General features: G+C 32.3%; 1 protein-coding gene across 3 annotated transcripts in view; it reads right to left on the reverse strand.

The window, feature by feature from the left end:
- The window catches only part of LOC129231428 (NPC intracellular cholesterol transporter 1-like), a 117,047-nt gene that overhangs the window by 79,613 nt on the left and 21,101 nt on the right, over positions 1–16,333 (reverse strand). The gene's annotated exons all lie outside the window — the stretch shown is intronic.

Here is a 16,333-nt window from a genome sequence, read left to right on the forward strand (position 1 = left end):
TACAAGGTATAAAATTTTAATACATACAATACTCTTTTCAAATGGGGCAAATAAGAGATTTTCAGAATAACAATTCTGTCGATCGCCCTTAAACGAATGCCATTGGTTCCAAGAATTATTAATCGATTAAGTGAGGTATTCCATTAAGCAGGGATCTTTAACATTACGTCTATGGCTGGAAACATTCGCTTCCAGGATATTTTATTCGTATAAGCAGAGTATTCATTAACCCTTTCCCCGATTAAGCGGGGAAGACAGTATCATGTAATTTAAAATTATAATGCAAGATATTATACATTTATTTATACCGTTATGGTTCAATTAAAAAGCCAACAGTGATAGTAGTCCTCAGAAATATTTTTATAATTCTTAAAATTAATATTGATTATTGTTCTAATATAATAATCCCCCCCCCCCTCCACACACAAATGAATTAAACTCTGCTTTCATCATGAATTAAAAGGATCTTTTAAATGTTCATTTCTTTTTCTCAGAATTTGAAAATTACATAAGTTTAACTACCACTATGAGGGATAAAGGGAAGAAATGTAGATCTTAGGGAAAGGGAGTAGTGTCATTTTAAAAATACCATATAATACTACACATACACACATATATATATATGAATAATATTAATATTATATGAATGTACGTAAGTGTGAATATATGGTGGTGTTCCTAGCAGTGGTGACATCTGCTGCATTAACTCAGGAAATCTCCCCTTAAAAAATATTTCATGTATTAAAGAAATCAAATGTTGAGACCAGTAAATGAACACACAATCACAATTTCCTTTTCAGAAATTTATAATACAGATAAAAACTGTAACATTTGACAGAGCCACAGAGTAGGCAGTTGTTTAGGCTGCAAATTTTCTGGGATGGCAGAATTGAATTCAATCATTTGTTCATTTGCTCTTTGAGAAAATAAAATATCCTCATGTATAAGTTGATCTTACATACAAGCCAATTCCCCTACTTTTATTAGAAAATCTGGAGAAAAAAAATCGAAAGCCTGAGTTTAAGTCAAACACCTAATTTCTGAAAAAATTAGCAACGTTTTGCTGTGATTTTTGAATACAAACGTGCTTTAAAGAAGGAAATGAAATGTAGTAAACATTTTTGAGTTAAAAAATGTCCAATTTTTATTCTCTATGACAAAAATGGTTCATTTCTGCAATCGTGATTAGGTAAAGAGCTCCATTTCGCGTTTACGAATTTTGTTATTTGTTGCTTTTATTTTGAATTCATATCGATAAAGTTCTGTGCTGTGTCCATATCAGACTTTTTTTAATGAGCAGTATATTGCAACTATTGGGAAAACTTGTGAAAATGGCAATTTTTGCACTATTTGCTAAAGACCTTTAACTAATTATTTAGTTTTTATTTCACAGTCAGACCACATAAAATTATAGTAAGAATGTGTAAGTATTTATTCCATTAGCATCTGTTTAAAAAGGTTGGGCAGAAATCGTTAAAATATTCATGTTTTCAAGTATTTTTTTTTCTTTCCTTTGTTTCAAGAACTGTTTCGGGAAAGTTTTCAAAAATTCTACCCATGTAAAGTCCACACCAATTTTCTCGACTTATATGCAAGTAAATATGAATTAGTACTTTCTATATTTAATAAACAGAATGGAGACACCAAGTGGGTGGTTATTGGAGAAAACAAGAAGTCATCATTTTATTTGGAAGCAAGACACAATAAGATTGGAATTCCAACTGAGACTCAAAAACATACTGGTTTTGTCGATTGTGGTTTTTTGAGCGATTATGCCCTCCACCCCACCCCGTTTTGTGTTAATATTAAGTCTTTGGTGTTTTGTTTGATGTGAATATTAAGTCTTTGGAAGTCACTGTAAATGAATAACAGAGGAAAGTGGCTGAAAAAAAGAATTACAAGAAACAAGGAGACTGGATACTGCCTGTTCGGAAGCCAAACCAAATATTCATTTCAGCCAATATTTTGATATTTGACAATCAAATAGTAAACAAATTTGTATTTCAACCAGAGCATGCGCAGAAATTTTTAAGCCTATAACAAATGACTTTTACGGCCCCCCTCCATGTTGTTCACCCCTGTGTGACTGCAACGTATTTCACCCCTCATTTTAAAAATAACAGGCCAAAGCAAACAGGTGCCCCTTCTCCTCTTCAACCCCCCCCCCTCCCCTCCTCCTTCCCCGGTGCACGCCCCTGTATACAACAGTTGGTTAAAACTTTTTTTTAATATAATGAATGAAAGTTATAAAATATTACCATCGTACAAACTTGATTAAAATTGTTACAAACTAATATCACATTCAAAGTAGTTTTAATTTAAGCAAAAACAGATGTTAAACTTAAATTCTGTTGCTTTTCAATTTTTTTTTGAATTTTATGACATATTGGACCTTACGACATTCACTTCAACCCCACTATTACTAACTTATTTAAATAGGAAACAGTAACCAGAAAAAAAAATCTAATCAGGGTTGCCAAATTTAAAAGCTGCAGATACCGGACAGGCTACTAGCAGCAACAGTACAGTTTGAAGCGATCCAGCTCCGAGTCCCTGATGACTAATGTATATGAGGAAGTGCAAAAGAAAGAAAAGCAAGAGATTGCACAGATATATCTTGATACAAAATTGTTCTGATTGGATTAACAGTTTCTTGAAAGATTTTGTCTGTCATAAAACTTATAGCTGCATAATTATTTTGAACATATAGCCACAAGTAATTGAGAGTTAATTAACAATACAAAACTTAATAATTCAATAATTGATAACCATTTGCTTCAAAGCTAACAAAGTCTATTAAATAACAAAAGTTTTAAAATTAAGAAAAACCTTGAGAAACTTTCTGTTGCATTTTCTATTAATTTGTTAATTTGATAAATAAAGTTCTATTGTTTACCCTAATGCTCTGGGATTCAGTTAACGTTCGACAATGCGATAGGGGCACGTTGCAACCTTCCAGTACACACAGAACACAGCATTTGTACTCATACTACTGTTTCCAATACAGTATTACGTTATTATTGCAAGAATACGGGACTTTTGCTGTCCTGTATACAAGTCAAGACTGTCTCAAAATACGGGACTTTCTTTTTAAATCCAGGATGTTTAGCAACCCTGCTGATAATATTAAGACTTTTTCTTTAACCTATATTTGGTCTTCTGTTCTTTGTATTGCCTTTTATTAATCGTGAACTACGGTGAAATAACCTAAGATTTCAAAAATTGGGCTTGAAATAATGAGGAAAAGTCTTTCTATCCAAAATACAAAACTGAGTTTGAAAAAAGCAACTAAGTGCAATATTAATGAACAGAAAACATACTCGAATCGGCAGTTGCCTCTCCGTGTCCCCACTGGCTATGACCATGCTAATAATATACCTACAGATGGTTGATTTTTAACTTTTTGCTTGGTTATTTCAGAAACATTAATTTTTGGTGAAGTGGTAGTTAAAAAATGTCCTTCAAGAATTTGTACAAAATATTAAAATTGCTCTCTTCGCAAAATTCCATTCCTGTCACTTCTAAATGAAACTTTCTACACTCAGGTCAAAAAAAAGGGAAACATTTCTCAGAGGCAATAAGTTCAGGGTATGTGGGGTGAAAAGTGCTAAAACAAAACATGAATAATGTTTTTCTAATTAATTTATCAAAAATAAAGCAACTATTTGCACAATGGCAAAGTTTACCAATTTTCTAGGGATGCGCGCTACATTAAACAATAACTCCCAATTGTATTATAAGTAGGGGGAGATGGGGCACGTTGGATCGGGGGGGGGGGAGGCATGTTAGACTGGTCTCTATTTTAATACTTTTAATAATTTATTACATTTTATGACCAACAATTAGCACCGAAAGTCCTACAAATCCTATAATGAAATCACAAGGTAGTTATATTGAACAAATTATATTCCAAAAAGTGCTATTTCAGTAGTCCTGTGTAATTTTCAGAAAACTACAACTACTTTTTTTAACAGTTTTCATGAAGATTGTGGGGGAAAAAATTGAACTTCTTTCTTAAAGTAAGTTCTTTTAGTTCTCAATTATTGGCATTTTTTTTTTTTTTGTCAAGAAGAAAAAAAATATAACATCACTTTTTCAGACAAAGAATATGAGGTAGTTTGGTCCACTCTTTGTGGGGCTTGTTGGACCAGGTCAACAAAACTTTTTTTTTCCCCTGCAATCTCAATAATTGTAACAATATTGCAAATGTTCGTATTTTATACATTCATTTCATGTCAGGCATATTCGGAAATTATAACAATAAAACCTTAGGGTAAAAAAAGCAAGAAGTATATTTCATAATTATTTTTAAAAAATGATACTAAATTAATTTTACCAAAAGATTTATTTCACATCTGCACTTTTTTACCAATTATATTTTCAAATAATCTTCTAAATTTTTACAGACAACTCATTGTTTTCAAGGAGTAAAGTATGTAATGCATGCCATAATAAAGTTCCTGTGTTAAGCATATATTTTTTACCAAAAAAGAATTTTACATAGAAACAAAATAAAACAAATAATTGATTGAAAGAAGAAAAAAAGTACTTTTTTCCTTAAGATTATCTAATTTCATTTTCAATATTTGATTTTAGAACACAGAGATATACTAACTTAAAGATGTCACTTTTAATGTATTTTTTCTTTGAAATATGATATTAGTACAGAATTCTTTTCTTTTTGAAATTGCTTCATGTGATGCAATGAAGAAAAAGAGCTTTTTTCCCTCGCAAATACTGATGTAACTGCATAAAAGTAACATCCTTCCAAAACCCAGTGTCTGCTCAAGAAACACTTATATTCCCAGATATCATTTAACACATCTTTTGTTAACTTCAATCTGCATTAATTTTCTCATGAATATTTAATAATTAAGTTTTCTTTTGATTTTTAAAAAATAATTGCGTACTAATGATGAATGCTTATTGGTTTTCAATTAAGGATGATTTAGCAATTAAAAACTCAATTTATGTGCTACACTGATCTTTGCACTTTGTTTTTCACTCTACACACAAAAGAGAATATGGTACTTACAATGTTTGATAGTATTTATCACTAAACTATGACCAGGGGTCTGGCCAGAGCAAATTTGGGTCCGTTAACGGACCCTTCACAAAAATCCGATCAACCAAAACGGACCTTTCACAAAATCCCGATCAACCAAAACGGACCCTTCACAAAATTCTGATAAACAAAAACGGATCTTTCACAAATTGTTTATTGATAGAGCAAATCTCAAATTAAAATAATACAGCATATTTCCTGTATAAAAACGATAATGGTTGGAACCTTTTTTAAAGTTAAATTAGAGGAATCAACTTATACAAAATCAGCTAATTTCGCAAAAGAAAAAAAAAAAAAAATCGGCACTCTTGTGATGCTCCTGCAAGCCATAAATAATTACTACGGCCAAATAAATATAATGCCTGTTGGTTTCTTTGAAAGAAATTAACAGCTGAAAGTCAGTTTGGTTTATGATTTTGCTTGTTTGTTTTATGCAGCGGTGTTGTTGTAAACTTCTTTGAAAAAGCGTCAACATTCTCTGAATAGGCGTAGTAAGCACTTTTCTCCCCACTCATGATTTAATAATCAATAATATACAGCGAAATGAACTTAGAACTGCAAAGGGTAGTAGGGGGGGGTGTGATCGCTTCACATATGGTTACCAAATTCAAACTAATCACCACTTAGCGTCAGCGTCTAGCGGTGCGATGTTTAACTGTTTATCGCCACTTAGCGTCTGGCGGTGCGATGTTAAACTGTTATTTTGGGAGAAAGCTATATGGGTTTGATTTTTCGATGCTAAAAAGGATAATTAACTTAAAATAAACTCTTTTATTTACCGTTTTTTTTTCTGTAGATGCCTACATTTTGAAAAACGAAATCTTTTTACATTCGATATGAGAATCATATTTCATTCTTTTTTCTAGCTAACTTCGCTTTATTTGGATGCAAATAAATGAAAAGGGTTCTTTATTTTTGTAACAAAGCTTATTTCAGGTTTTTAAAGCGGAATTCCATTTTCTTTTATGAGTCAATAATTAAAATGCTGAATCGATCGTTTATTTTTTATTTTAATTATTTATTATTATTTTTGCTTCAACTGTGTCCAGATATTAATGATATGTTTATCATAGGGCTCTAAAATGCAATTCTAAAATAATTTTGTCCAAAATACTTATTTTACAAGCCGTTTTTATACTTTTGATGCCTTCACTTTGAGGATTGCAATCTCTTTGCATCCGCTATGGGAATCTGATTTTTCGCATTTTCGATGTTTAGTACGCTTAGTTAAGAAGTAAACAAAATATTTTTTTTATTTTTGTAAAAATCACGGAATTTATAAGTTTTAAACGAAACTCTGTGCTCTTAAACAGTGTCTTGCGTTAAAAATTTAAATGCTGAACCCCTGACAGAATTTTTTTTTTTCTTACAGTTGTTTTAAATACTATACAAATAACATTTCTAGTATAATTTAACATGATGTAGAATGGTAGATAAATATTGATACTTGAGGGGTGCCCATCTCCCAGTGAGCGATGCCTCAAATACTAGAAAAGTACTAAAGAATGATATTCTCAACAGAAAAGAGGGAAAACACTCAACTTTAAGTGTCAATGATGCAGTTTCCACCATCTCAAGAGTCGAAACTTTCGTTTTTGCAAAAAAAAAAAAAAATAATAATTTTTTTTTTTTTTTTTGCAAAATTATTTGATTTTTCACAAAAGTATTTGATTTTTCACAAAATTATTTGATTTTTCACAAAAAACGGACCCTGTGAAAAATCCTGGACAGACCCCTGATGACAGATGTTTCGTCATGCGGTCCAACTTGCCCCATACGAGGAGCACGGTGGTCCACTTTACAAGGTCCCATTTTAAAATTTAATATAAAAAAAGTTGATAACTTCAACATTAAAAAAAATCTGAGGTGTTGAGAACTGTTTAGAGAAACTTATTGTAGAAAATCGAACCACTCATTAAATGTTTTGATGAGATGCCCCACCTCCCCCTATGGATTAGTTTTCATAAGTTTGTTTGAAAGGCGACTTCAACCCAGTTTCATATTTTAAAACTTTTCCAGCCGAAAGGTTCATAAGCCTATTCTTCGATCGCAAAGTATAGTAACGTCAAAACCTTTTCTTTCAGAAAAGAAAATCTTAAAAGTATCTTGGGATTTCTCGGAACGAAATCTTTCTTCATTTCATTTGGTCTCGCAGTGACATCACCTAGAAAGCAAATTTTTCACGTAATATGCTTAGCAGTTATAGTGCTGCCACCTATCGGTAAAAAACTCTACTCTTTATGTAATTGCTTAAAGTTTCGATAAAACACCCGAAGAGGTTCAGCTTCAAAAAAAAAATTTCCAATTAAAAAATTTTTTTTAAAAATGAATTTTTTTCCAACAAATAAAAATGTTTCTCAAAGGTTGCTGCTTCGAAACATTTTTCATTATTATTTCGAAACTATCTTTTTCTGTCTCTTTTCCGAGTTTCTATTGATCCACAGTAAATCTGTCCATGTTTCTAACTGTCGCAATTTTGTATACATTTTAGAGTATTTCTTCAGGCTTTTTATTCACACTGAATGCTATACAAAAAGAAAACTTAATAAATCGGAACACTTTAAAAGTTATACCAATGTAAAAGATGACATCAAAAAATAATTCAACGCAGTAAAAATTGTGCACAGTTGTAATATTAAATGAAACAGTCAAAAAAAAAAAAAAAAAAAAAAACACACACATACACACAATACTTTTATTATTAAAAAGTCTCTGCAAATAGTAAAGCAGAATGTTTGGATGAATGTCTGCTACGCGCATACTGCCAAGACACGAAACCCGATTTTCACACACATGAAAATTAGTTTGCAGCACGGAGGTGTGCACCAAGATACGATTTTTTTTAATTCGATTTTTTTTCCAGTCAAATTTAAACTTCATTTTTTCATGCAAATGTGATAGTTTGAGAAGGATATTTCATGCACATTTTTAAATTTTAGGTCATTCGAAAGCTTGGAATTTTCCGGATGAGATTAAATTTGTTCAAAGATTCTACGAGCATTAGGAGAGCTGTAAGAATTATTTGAAAACCGGAATCCAAGGCTTACCTAATGCAAGCCAAACTATTCTAAATGATTGAGCTCGAGAACAAGATCAAAAATCAAAGATGAATGAAATTCATTTTCGCAACTAAATTTAACGTTTTGTTTTCTTGTTTTATCTTTAAACTCCTTAGTTTGTTTCGACTTATCTATTTTTTCGTTCTTAACAGTTATAAAAATGTATTTTTTGCGATCCAAGCTCATTTGAGGCAGTGAGAAGCAAAGGGATGTAAGTGGCAAAATTAAAAATTTGGAGATAACCAGTACACATGGTAGGTGAACCTCTCCTCTGTCTTGGGCCAAGAGATGGTACAGTAGCCCAGGGAAGTTCCGGTATACGCAGTTTGATTTAGAAAAAAATTTCAATGAAAACCTACCTAGGATCTGATCTTTAAACGCGTTTTACTCAAAACTTGAAAAGGTTCACTTACATCCCTTTGCTTCTCACTGCCTCATTTGTCAAATCGAAAACGAATTAAATGTTAAAAATAGTCTGCTTTAATTGTATGGAATTATGTTCAGTAAATCATTAAAATATAGTATAATAAGCGCGATTACAACGTTCTTTCTAAAATGTTAAACTTCGGGAAAATGTATTGCTTTGCTAAGAAAGAAAATTTCATTGATCTTTTAAAACTTTTCTAAGGCTTCAGCTGGAGTATGTAAGCAACAAAATTTCATTTTTGTTCCTTCTTTATACTTTTTATGAATAAGAATTGAATTATAACTAAAATTAACATTATTGAATTGTTCAATATCGGTTTACTACTACTAATTCATATTTAAAATGATAACATTTCTTTTCAAATAATAACATTTTTAATAAAGCTAATTCCAGAAAGAAATGTTTTCTTTGTTGTGAGTTTATACAGTTTATGGTTTGGTGTTGGTTTTATTTTTGATTGAATATATTAATATATTCGATAAACGAATTGTTCTAACGAATTTTAATTCAGTAACCAAAACAATCGTTTTTGTTCTTCACAAATCTTCAAGTTATAGTACTTTGAACCCGATAAAAAAGTAAAATTTCAACAAAAGTTGGTTGTAAAATCACGGAGTAATGAGACGGAAGTGACGTCATAAATGGGCGAAGCATTTTGACGACAACATTGAGATTTCTTGAAAAGATTTACGCCGAAAAGGATGTGCCAAATTCAGTAACAAGTACATGAGCACATGCAACCATGTTTTTGTTTTATTTTGCATTTTTCTAGAAAAAATACAGTTGTTGACGTAAAAGATGGTAATCAATAGGTAGACGTATATAGTAAATTTTCAAATCTGTCGAAAATGCGTGAAAATCTTTAAAAATGTATTACTGTACGGGTGAATATATGCTATTTGAATTCCAATGACGATTAGAAAATTTTTAGGCAAAACTAATTGCATTATTGTTATCGTATGCTTAATTAATAAAGAGTCTTGTTTTTTTATTTGGCCCAAGCAGTCAGTTCTTGGTAACTGTTTCATTTTAGCATTAATAGCTGAAAATAATTTTGAATGTATATTTTCCTGGCTTGCCTTTTTTAGACTTTTTATACAAACACATTCAACGTTCTTTTTCAAAAAAAAAAAAAAAACAGGAACAATGATTTTTACCATAATCAATAATCATACACCTAAATAAACACCAAAACATAATTATCTATACCCATTGTAAAAATATTTATTAACATACAAGAAATTATTCATTTATACGTGACATAATATCACCCTCAATTGGCAAATTTAAATGACTATTGTAGCAATAAAACTGCTAAAGGATGTCCTTGACGGCGAATAACCAGTGTAATACAGACTAAAGTTAAAAGCACGCTAATGGGGTTGAGCAAAATACAAATAATATTGCATCTATTCTCTTTGCACTGCTACAAAGCGTGCTTGTGCCAGTCGTTTCAGTATTTCCCATGATAAGTATATATATTTTAAATTTTATCGTGACCTAAATGTACGTTTATACACTGCAATGCTTATTGTGTGTAGGCCTCACGGATTACGTTTTAGTTCTGGTAAAAAGGATGCGTGATGTTTTTACACGTTATGTGTGAATTTGTCACTTCTCTGGTGTCACTCCCCTGGCAGTTTTAAAGCCAATAGTTTAGCCCAGTGAAGGTATATTTTCCCCTGGTGCCTGTAAAACTCAAAAAAGTTCAAACATCATCTGGCCTTCATCTTTGCAAATACAAAAATAACGACAACAAGTGAAAAAATGAATGTTGAACTAAACAGAAAATTTTCCTTTGGGAACGCAGAAAATTCACCTATCGTATTTACCCTTACGCATGACCATAGTTGTAAACATAGAGGCTAACTAAATGACCGTTCAATTTCCTACCATGTGCAAAGCCGCGAGGGTACCGCTAGTAATGAAACAAAATTATTAATGAGTCGCGTAAAAAAGTGCCTTTTTCTATCCTCTGCAAACGTCAACGATCGTAAAGAACATTTGCAAAGAAAAAAGAACAAATAAGATGCAATTAGATATTGTTTTGAAAAATAATAATTGCAATTAATGAGTAAATGATCAAAAGCAGCGCCTTTTTCAATCGTCGGTACAATCAAAAAAATAACGCCAACGTTTGGAGTTAAAAAATAAATAAAATTAATACGATGCGAAAAGATTTATCATTTACAAAAAAAAAACACATATAGCATCATTAATCAGTAGTACCTTTTTTTATTGCATCAACCTTTTTTGATCTTCAGTGAACTTCAACTAATTCTCGTTAATTTCATTCGCAAAAAAATCATAAGATGTAAACAGATTTATCGTCAGCCAAAAAAAAAAAAAAAAAAGCCACAACAATGCGACATAGCACGCACAGAATAACAATGCATATAAAGAGAACGTAACTAATCTCGATCGTGTGACTCGCTATCTGCCAATTACAAAGGGGATAAAAATCAAGTCACGCCAACAAGACAAATGAATGAAAATAGGCTGAAAAAAGGGAAAAAAATCAATTCAGAATGACAATTAACAAAAATCGTAACTGCGAAAACGAACTTTCGGCAAAAACCGCGATCATAAAACCAAAACTTTCATACATTATACTGGAATAAATATGGTGTTCACATAAAAAATGAATGGGGGGGGGGGATCCATTACCTTTTTTGCTTTTTTTTTCTGAGTATCCCCTATTTTAAGGAGGGGATCGACTTATAAACAAGTGTTTACCGTATTTTTAATTAATTCTATGTTGCATATTTTCTGGGGACAGCACTCGAACCCTGATCCTTTCTCTAAAGTCATCAAAATAGACTAAAATACGTTTTCACGCCTTCAGTACGACTAAATTCGTTAGGGTGGTATTCCAAAATTTTTACCCCTTTCCCTAACGTTACGAAGGATTGCTTTTTTATGTCTTTTATTAGGATTTCAACCTCGTCAACTTCCCGCGGGACCTCTCCCTCGATACCTAAACTACCTCCATCCGAACTGACGTCTACAAAGAGTCAGAAATAGCATTTTTAAACCAGCAATTTCGGAAAATTTCCGTAAGGCGTAATTCCTACCCTTTCACTAACGTTAATACAAATAACTTGAAATTTATTTTCTAGAAATTTCCGAAGGAGATCACCCGAGCCCTTTCTTCTCAAGCTCTAACTAGACATCGATTTTGAAAAGGATTTTGAGAGAGCATCCTCCTTCCCCCGACTCCTCTTTTTTCTGTTACAAAACAAGAATAAATGATTTTTCGAGGGAGGGAAAAAAGAGAGAAATACAGTTAAAAAGATTTTCTGAGAAAGACGAATAATTTTTTTTCTCTTAATTGTTTTAGTTCAGTTTCCCTTGTTTTAATTCAGTTTCTCAGAAATAAATGCTGGTAGATAATTTTAACAGCATAATGTATTAGCTATTTCACAGCATATAAGATTGATATAAATAGATAAGATTTAAAGAGACATAGATATTGATTAAAATATTTTTATGCCAGCAAGAAATTCTTTTAAGCAGCCGCCAAAGGCCGCAGTCTTGGCGTAAAAAGATGAATGGCATAAAAAGCTAATTGCACAAAAGCCGAACCATATAGCCACCGAAGACGGCTAGATATAAATAAACAAACAAACATAAGTTTCAAAAATAATAAAACATAACTTCTCATTTGAAAACTTGCACTTACTACTATTCATGAAATTTGTAATTTTTGAAGAATTTTTAAACATATTTACTAGTTTTTTTTTTTTTTCAAATAAGGGTCAATTTTCAAATGGAAATTTTGCTACAGCAAGACATTTGTTTTCTCACTGATAAACTCGAATTTGAATCTAAATTTACAGTTTCTAGCATACTAAACACTAAAGAGTATTTGATGATTCACTATTGAAGAATACTTGGGTTTTGTATGCATGACGTATGCAAGATGAAATAAAGAAAACACTTTTTCTAAGACAAAATTCTTTTGAGAAAGCGCCCTTTAGGTTGAATTCAAGAGCCCTTTTATTAGGAAGCCCTCTGCCTTGCACCGCTCTCTTTATCTGAGGGAAACATTCCAAAAAATAAGGATAATGAATTTAATGTTTATTCATAAAATAAAATTCGTACGTTTCATTATGATTTTTTACGCAAGAGAACGAGGGATTAAAATGCGCATCACTTCTATAGATCAACACAGGAATGTATTTGCTTTCAACTACAGGCAGATGGGGGGGGGGAGAGGAATTCTGCTTCCACCACAAATATAACAGTAAGTCCTCGGAGGTCATCAAATCCAACCATAGTATTTCTTGGAATTCCGGATTTCCAATTCAGTATTGTTGAGGGGGAAAAAGCATTTTGCGACGAACTTTTTTTTACTGCGAGTGGGGCAGTATTGCGTGAAAAAATGTTTTTGTTTGGAAACGCTAGACAGAAAGCATGCCGTCCAATTCGAAGGGAAAAAACTTATCCGCAGAGAAGAAAAAAATGCGTGAATAGCGAGGGTTGTGACTACAGCGGTATTCTTTTTTTCCCCCCAATCTTCCGAGCGCATACAAATGACTACTTCACAACTGCGTATCTGTAACATCATATCACTGGAATCGTCTAATGAACAACACTTTTCAGGGTCAAAACAGCCTTGTTTTACAATATATTAGCATAAAAATATGTTTTATCAAAGTTTGAAGTTCTTGAGTGACTTACCGGGCCACTCACAAAAGCTCCTAAGGACCGTGTGAGTGTAACTGAACCCTTAATTTTCAGCAAAATTTTAGAAATGATTATTTAAAAAAGACGCTTGCAGGTCCCCCCCCCCCCCCCCATGTGTAAAGCTAAAAGTGATGGCATGATTTCGCAGACATTCCCCTTAAAACGCCACTACAAATTTATACCGTCTATTTGTGTTCCAGATTTCGTGAACTAAGAATTTTCACTACAATTTATTCCAAAGTATGTAATTTTTGAACTTTTCTGAAGAATAACAAAGAAGAGTAATTTTAAAAATTAAAGAATTATTAGAAATTGAGTAAATTGCTAAAATCTACGGACTTGTTTTCTAAAATGTTCGCCAGTTTATGAAGCTACTTAGTAAACGAGCTAAGTCCAGCCTTTTGCACGAATACTGTGAAACTTGAGTTGTTCTAAAATAGGCCAAATATATGATTATGGTTTTAGTAACAATACAGCAACTTTTTCTCACTTCAAGTATAATTTTTAACACTGTATGCGTAATGCGCGCCAAAGTTGAACAGTTTGGTACGAAAACTAAAAATGCAGGATCAAATAACATGCGCGACAAAACGTCGGAAAAACTGAGCAGTTTTGGGACACTTTCGCGATCCTAATCTAAGCCTTCAATAGATTACACGTTTACTGAGTTGTATATTGTTTGACAGTTAATTAAAAACCTTCAAATCAAAAGAAAGTAAGGGAAACGCTGAATTTCAGAGTGGTGGATCTTCAGCAGGCCCGGATTTACGTATAAGCTAAGCAAGCCGTAGCTTAGGGCCCCCCAACTCCCAGAATTTAGCATGATTCGTTTCAAAAAAAAAAGGGGGGGGGGGAAGCACTTCAAAAAATAAATTTCATTTTCTAGTGCTTGAAAACCTTGAAAAATTTGGATAAGTGTGACCACAAACCACAAATGAAAGGGGGTAGGTAGAAGGAATGCCAATACAGTGACCTCTCACTTATACGCGACCAAAGGGGACAACTAAATTTTCGCGCACAAGTGAAATTCGCGCATAAGCGAAAAACCCAAAAATAAGCTTAAATGCAATAAGTTTGCATCAGTTATAGTAATACTAATAGTACACAACTAATATTAATGAATAAATATGCACATAATTTCGGTTTATACATTGTAATTTAAAAAAAAAAATGAACTTGTACGTTTTGTTATTTTTTATACACTGTACCGCACGTAAGCGAATCCCCCAAAACCTAAAAAATGTCGCGTGATCAGAGCTATACTGCCGTGCTAAGCACAGATGTGGTATCTACAATTGAGCTCAAAATGAGAAATTGATGATTAACGTTTTACAACTCGTTTCTTTGATTTATGACTTAATTAAATGCTCAATTTGCAGTAGTTGTTTCGTAAATAACTTATCTAAAAACAGTAAAATAGTATTTTTGTAAAAATCTTAATTTAAAATTAAAAAATGTAGTTACGACAAATTTTCTTTTCAAAACCTTTGTATATACTAAGATATTTTCACCGTAAGTGACAATTACTAAGCATTTTTAGGGGTATCTGCACAGATACGACAAAAATAGCTTAGTAAAACGTGCTCAATGTATCATTAAATAATGCTGAAAACATCTGCTTTCTTTGGACTCAGCTGTTTTGCTTTATTTTGTTGATACAAATCTAACAGAATCTACCTTCTGAAAGATACCATTTTCAAAACTCCGGACAGTTAAAACTGTAATCCATAACAATTTTCTGTTTTTTATATTCAATCAATGTGTTTTTTATAATGTTTTACTTTCTAGATTCATTTTTACGGAGCATGAAGATAATTTTGACAGCAGACGATACTTAAATAAAAATATTACTGGCCGTAGAATGAAATGCGTTTTTTTTTTGCATGAAAGAATTAAATATGAATATTTTACATGCATTTCATTTTTAGAATTTGCATTTTAAATAAACATTTAAATAGAAAAGCTGAATATTTACTTTAACTATTATGCAAAAATGTATTAGTTTTTATTATCAATCTGTATCAACTATTCAACGGTAAACTAATTTTAATATTATGTGTTACAATAAACTGCTACATTATTAAATATGCTGCTTTACTAAGGTATAAAAGTCGTATCTACAAATTACTAAGGAAAAAAGTGGTATCTGCGCAGATACCACTTTAAAGGCTTAATATTTGTCATTTACGTTCAAATTGCCTTAGCAAACTCCGCAAACTGTGCAGTTACGACTTTTTTCTTAAAGCTTTTTTTAATATTTCGCGTTCAGAAATCGCCAAAAAACTTGACATTTAGGTAAATTAAATTACTAACGATCACCTGGTGACAATAACTCAATTTTGATAAAAAGTGCAGATACCACATCTGTGCTTAGCACAGCAGTATAGTCTACGAGAATGCAAAAGATCCTCAAAAGGCAACGTCAATGCTTACCGCTTGACCACAACTTTTAATGACGACAACCTTTTCGGATGTAACTCGTTCTCCCCTCTCGATGTCAATCACCAAGACTAATTCCACCCCCAAATGCTCACTTGTGCAAAAAAGAACGCGTGTTTGGAAGAATTCGAACAATGGAATAAAGGCGTGCGATACATTCCAAGAGACAGAACAAGAAGGGTACAAATCTTCTGATAAGCCCAAAGCGCAAATATGCGATTTAACTAAAACTTCAAAAAAAATTATCGCGCATAAGTGAAAGGTGCATTTTAGGTTTCGCATATAAATGAACAAGAGTTAACATTGTTTCCCTATAAGGCTGGCCGGGCCCGTAAGAAAAACGCGTATAAGTGAAAAACGCGTATAACAGAGGTCGCATATAAGCGAGAGGTCACTGTATATATGTCAAATTCAGCTCCTTGCTACATCCTGCACCAAAACTGGAAGACCCATGGTTCTCACGTTTCTGAAACATATTACAAATTTTTGTGACTCACAATGTGTCATATCTTGCTATTTATATAATTCCGAATGCAGTACTTTCGAAATTCTTTTGTTATTGCTTGCTTTTATTTTACTTCTGCATATTGTCAATCTGTTTAGCACGAAAAAAAGTACACTACCTCTATTCCTTTTCGTTTTATGCCCCACTTA

The sequence above is a fragment of the Uloborus diversus genome, chromosome 10, assembly GCF_026930045.1.
Source record: "Uloborus diversus isolate 005 chromosome 10, Udiv.v.3.1, whole genome shotgun sequence".
NCBI classification, from domain to species: Eukaryota; Metazoa; Arthropoda; class Arachnida; order Araneae; family Uloboridae; genus Uloborus; species Uloborus diversus.